We start from the raw sequence: 6,000 nt of genomic DNA, 5'->3' as shown, positions 1-6,000 counted from the left end.
GGACTCGGCGTAGCCTCACACTCATGGACTGGAGGCGGGTCAGCTGGAGAAGGGCATGTGCGGGAGAGCAGCCCGGATGAGGCCCGGGTTCCACAGTCCCTCCCAGGGCTTCGAAGGACGCCTGGACGTCCCCAGATGGAGTCGGGCCAGGAGGGAAAGCACCGCCCGCGGGGGAGCTCATAGGGACGCAGGCCCAGGGACCTTCCCGGGGTGGGTCCTGCAGGCTCCCCGGGACCGCCTCGTGCCGAAATCCCAGACTCCCAGCGAGAAGGCGGGATTCAGTGTAAACCCCGTTTGTACAGGCTCTTGGGGCGCGGGGAGCCCCTCTTCTCAGGTGGACGAGCAGACGTTCCCTTAGTCACTTCCCAGGTGCCAGCTGAGGCCACCTCGCGGTCAGGCCTTTCCACATGCAGCAGGTCTGGACTTCTGTGCAAACGCTTTTCTGCAATTACTTCTGTCAAGAGATTCCGGGCCAAGGCAATGATGACTGCTGGACAGACGGTTTTAAACGGAGATCCCAGGCAGTTGAGTTACGTCTCGTAAAGACGTTCCTCCTCGGAGAGAGCAGAGAGAACACAGTGTTTCGGGACGGCCTTCCCGCCGCGGGACCGTCCCCCTCTGGCACCGTCCCGTAATTTAGGATGATGTCACACCCGTGATAAGCCCAGAATCCAAGGGTTCCCCACGTCATAACGGGAAGGCAGGACTGGCTTTTCCAAAGACACTGCTATCTCTCCCAGGGCACCTGGAGGGAGCCCTGGAGCAGCCCCAGGGTCCCCGAGAACACAGGGACAGGGGACAGTCTCCGCTACAGCGAAGGCACCTGACAAAGCCTGAGCTCGATCCCCGCTGACCGTCCTTTCTCTAGCTCTGGTTCCGAGGAAGAGCTGGTCCGTGTGCTCCGCGCCACTTGCGGGACCATCCCATCACGAAGCCTCTGTTTCCGCCCCTTTAGTTGGACCCAAGGCCACGCCTGGACAAGAGAAAATGCCCCAAACACTCCGTGCTCAGATATGGAAGGAAACACGTGACGAGCCTCTTCCAGGATCTTTTGAGCAGACGGAGGGTTAGTGTCCCGTGACCAGACGGATGTTAGCATCCCGTGACCCAGCCGGAACCAGAGGAAATGCCGACCGGCTGAGTGAGGATCGTACCGAAGAGCGCAGCGGACCCGACCGGCTGAGTGAGGATCCTACCGAAGAGCGCAGCGGACCCGACCGGCTGAGTGAGGATCGTACCGAAGAGCGCAGCGGACCCACAGCCCTGTCCTTGAAGTTCCCCGCGCCACCCCCATTTCAGGGGGCGTGTGAGGAACGCGGAGACCCCAGTGAACCCACGGATGTTCCCAGGAACAGATGTCCTTGTAGGGTTTGCCTTCATTGAGGGTGGCGGGAAAGCACCGTTCCTGTCCCGGCCCCACGCCCCGCGGCACCTCCTGCTCTCTGTCCCCCGAGGTGGCCTGTCCGGGTGCCGTGTGCGGACGGGCCATCTCGCCAGAGGCTGGGGGCTGCCTCCCGTTGCCCCGGTTCCGAGGCGCGGCCGTGTGGGTCCGGGGAGCCCCCCCATTGCCCGGAGCGCGGGGGTGGCCACAGGGCAGCCCCGCAACAGGGAAAACGTGGCCTGTGTGTGGCCGGGGCGGCCCCACCCATAGTGGACCGAGCGACACTGAAGAGGCTGCGGAGGGACCGCTGTGGCCGGCTCCGCCCTCGTGAGCAGGCCGCGGTGACCTCACGCTCACGGCCCAGCTCACACCCTGTCGACACCGAAACCCTCGCTTCTCACGAAAACCCCCAAGTCGGGTGGGCGGTCTGCGGGGCTGCACAGCCAGCGCGGTCACAGGCAGGGAACCACCCCTTTGCTCCCGGCCAGAATGTCCCTGCGATTCCGCCGGAACGTTTGCCTCCGGAGTAAAGCCTCAGAACACCCCGAGGGTGTCGTGTCCCCACTGAGATGGGCTCCGTCCCCGTAGGAGCCCAAACAACCCTTCGGTGAAGACGCTGGACACAATCCTGTGGGATGTGAAACGCCTCCCTCGGCTTCTCCTGATGTCCTCCCGGATTTGCGATCTGAGGCTCTACGTTTGGAAGAGAAATCTGTTCCCGTCTCACACGCGTCGTTAAGAAGCCAGCGCTTGCACACCCCCGCGAAGCCCTAGTTCTGGCCCGTCCTGCTGCCGAGGACAGCCCGGAGGCGGGGGCAGCTGTCCCGAGGTGCCCTGGCGGCTGGCGGGTCCCGGCAGGTGTTTGCCCGCACGCAGGCCCCGGACGCCAGGGGAGACCGGGACAGCTGCCCCCGCCGTACAAATGAACCCCATCAAAGCGCGGCGGCAGAGAGATCAATCAGGAAGGCAGCGCTCTGGGCCTGGAGTAATCGCCGCTCCTGGAGCTGGAAGGAAAACCCAGCAGCTGATTCAAAAAGGGACAAAAATCTCATCTAGAGGGTGCGGCGCGCAGCCTGGCTGCTGCCGTGGATGCGGCGTCAGAGACTCTGCCCTTGACTGGCCGGGAGGGCCCCTCGGAACACAAAGGCTCAGACCCCGCAGCGGGGCTGCCTCAGCGGGAGATCCTGAAGTGACGTGTCCCCCCGAATGGCAGGACGCAAGCTCCCAGAGCCCTGACAGCCGCGGGGGCAGCGGAGGAAGCTTCTCCCCGAGGGCCCTCAGCAAGGGGCAGAGCCGTGTGGGGCATGGGGGCCGCGGGCCGGAAGCCACAGGGTGGTCTCGCCCGGAGCTGCCCCCTGCGGTGCTCCCTGCAGCCCCGGGCAAGGGTGTCCGTGACGCACGACACGCGTGGCATCTGTTTCACAAACAGGTGAGCAGACGTGCCCAGGATCGGTGCCCGCCTAGGGGCAAAGCTCTAAAATGCAGCTCTTTCCACTGAACCATGCGTCTCCCTCAGTGACGGCCACCTGTGCCCGGGCGGGAGTCGGCACCTGCCCAGGGAAGGAGGGGTGAGGCTGTGCCCGGCGTCCCGGAGGTCAAGCGGGCAAGGACAAGGGTCAGATGAGCAGGAGGCGGGTTTGCCGCACTGTGTTTCCTCCTCCTCCGGTCTGGGACCGTGCGGCTCGCAGAGGGGTGCGCGCCGAGTTCTCCGGAGCCGCGGCGAGGTGAGGCTGAACGGCAAAGAGACTCAGTGCATGTGAAGAGCCGGGCGTCCCCCCGGTCTCCCCGGCCGGCCCGGTCCCGGCCCACCGCATCGCCGTGGGGAGCCTCTGGCTAGAGGCACGCGTGAAGTGACAGGAAGGACATTTGGACGGATTCGGAGAGTGAGAAGCTGTGACTCGCCGTTGCGGCAGGCCCCCCCCGGAAAGCCTGGGAAGAACGGCGGCACCCCCTCAAGCAAGGACCGGCCCCCGGCCCACAGCAACCTTGACGACTGCAGCTTTTCTGTCAGGGGAGGGGTCGTTGAGAGAGTGCGATGAGAAGCCGGTCTATGGTTTTAAACTACTTGACATGTAAGGGCCCCTCGGTGGCAAACACCTTAAAGCATCTGACTCTTGGTCTAGGCTCAGGTCATGATCTCAGGGTCCTGGGACCGAGCCCCACGTCAGGCCCCGCTCAGGGAGAAGCCCCGTTACACTTTCTTTCTCCGTTTCCTTCTGCCCCTCCCCCCATTTCAAATAAGTAAATCTTTAAAAACCTACTGACGTTTTTGGATTGTTGGTCACCAAAAAGTAATTCAGGTCATCGTGAGTGAGGCTGGCACTGCGATCCGCAGTGAGGTGCTGTCCTAACGGAAAACCCGCCGTGTGTGCGTGGACTTGGGGCATGGGTGCAGCCGTGGAGGACCCTGGTGCCAGGGCGCCTGGGGGAGCAGATCCCCCGGAGGAAGCGGGGAGACCCGTGGAGCGACGCTCAGCTCTGCTAACTCTGCGGCGCACGATGAGCTCCGTAGACCAGAGGGACCGGGTGACGGTGGGTTAGCGGCCGGAGTTCCTTGGCTGTGTCTGACCTGAAAGTACAAGAAAGATTTAAGCTCAGAAAAGAGAATAAGGGGCTTTTCAGAATCAGAAGGTGATAATCTTTCCTCATCAAAGACCTAGCCCTCTAGCCCTTTGTTAAACTTCTGAATAGACGGGGGCATCTCGGAGCAAAGGTCAGGCTTTCAACCCCACACAATGCCTAGGCGAGGAGACCAGAGTGTTTTTTCCAGTAAAGCCACACGGGCCCGGTTCAGGGCAGACAGCCAGGCCCAGAGAGAGGAGCAGGGGTGAGCAGCGAGGCGACACAGCACGTCTAGGACATCCGGTTCAGCGGCACACCGAGCCGGCGGCAGGCAGGTGGGTAAGAAGTTCACTGTCTGTCTGTGTCCCTGTTTTCAGTTTATTTAGGACACACACGACGCAGCATGTGCCATCGTGACCCTTTAGATGGACCGTTCGATGGCCTTGACATCGTGGCACAAACATCGCCACCACCCGTCACCAGAGCTGTTCCGTCTTCCAAAATGGAGACTCGGTCCTCAGGAAGCCCTAAACTCCGTGCCGTCCCCCGCCCCCGCCACCCAGGGCCTCTTTTCTGCCTGTATGAAACCTGCGGACTCGCGCGTCGTGCACGTGGAACCGCACAGTTCTCCCCTTGTGATCGGCTTATTTGACGCAGCACAATGTCTCAAGGTCCCCGTGTGGGGCACATGTCAGAATTCCCTTCTCCGCAAGCACGAATGCTGCTCCACTGTACGCATGTAACCCGTTGCCCCGTCCGCTGGACACTTGGGTCGCTCCTGCCTTTGGCTCTGTTCTATGGACAGGGATGGCAAGTATCTGTCTAGCCCCTGCCTTCAGTTCTTTTGGAGATGGAGTCACGAGGGGAATCCCTGGGTTGTGGGACGCTTCTATTTTTAATTTTTTAAGGACCTCCACGCTCTTTTCCACAGAGGCTGCGCGCTCTCCCCCCGCAGCGGCGCGCACGAGGTTCCAGCTTCTCCACACCCTCGCCGATACTCACACTCTGTTGTGCTCTTTTCCCCGACGGTAGCCATCCTGACGGGTGTGCGGTGGTTTGCTGTCCTCGTTATGATTACTGACCCTGAGCACTTTTTCATGGGCTTAGTGGCCATTTGTGTGTCTTCTCTGGGGAAATGTCTGTTCACGCTCTTGGCCCTTTTTAAAATCACGGCTGTTGTTGCTGTTTTTCCTTTGCTGCCGGGGTGTACGAGTTCTTTACGTGTTCTGCGTTTTATGATCTGCATATTAACTCCTTATGAGACAAGGGATTTGTAAGTATTTCCTCCGATTCTGAACGTTGCTTTTTCCTCTGTTGATGGTATCCTTTGGTGCATAAGGAAATTTATTATGCCATTAAGGTGGTTGCCCTTCCAAAGAAAGCACGAGTTGAGGTAAAAGTATCTTTGGAAATTAAATGAGATTATGCGCGTAAAACCTTTAGCATAACACCTCATGGGCTGTTGTGTTTGATAGGTGTTCGTTTCGGTACGTGCCGTTCCTAACAACGCAAGCTTGTTTTCAAAATTTCAGAACTTTACTTTTTTTTAAGATTTTATTTATTTGTTTGCGAGAGAGAGAAAGAGAGGACAGGGGACAAGCAGCCCCCGCGCTGAGCAGGGAGCCCCAGGCAGGACCCTGTGAGCAGGACCCGAGCTGAAGGCAGCCGCTTTAGCCACTGCGCCATCCAGGTGCCCTATAAAATCTCAGTACTTTAAAAAGCCCCTTCCAGAATAATCTAACAAGCCACATTTTAAAAATACAATAACCCATCCTTCTCATTATTTATAAGCACATTTTATGTGGAGACTCGAAATAAATCGCGTGGTATATGGGTTCCTGGATTTTGTATTGGCCTTTTCTTTCCCTGCGAGGTGTGACGAGACTCTGGGCTAGTTCTGTGGGGTAATTCTACCCTCAGCAAAGAATATGTGAGGTCACAGGCGCGCATCCAACCATCATGCAGTGTAGACCTGGACGACTCTGGGTCTTGAGGGCCGCAGTTGAAAATGGGCCTTGACTTCAGTGCCTCAACCCCACCATCACCTCTGAGAGACA

Source organism: Mustela putorius, unplaced genomic scaffold (assembly GCF_011764305.1).
Source record: "Mustela putorius furo isolate JIRA1106 unplaced genomic scaffold, ASM1176430v1.1 tig00000107_pilon_pilon_pilon, whole genome shotgun sequence".
Taxonomy (NCBI): Eukaryota; Metazoa; Chordata; class Mammalia; order Carnivora; family Mustelidae; genus Mustela; species Mustela putorius.
Note: the sequence above shows the minus strand (reverse complement) of the source record.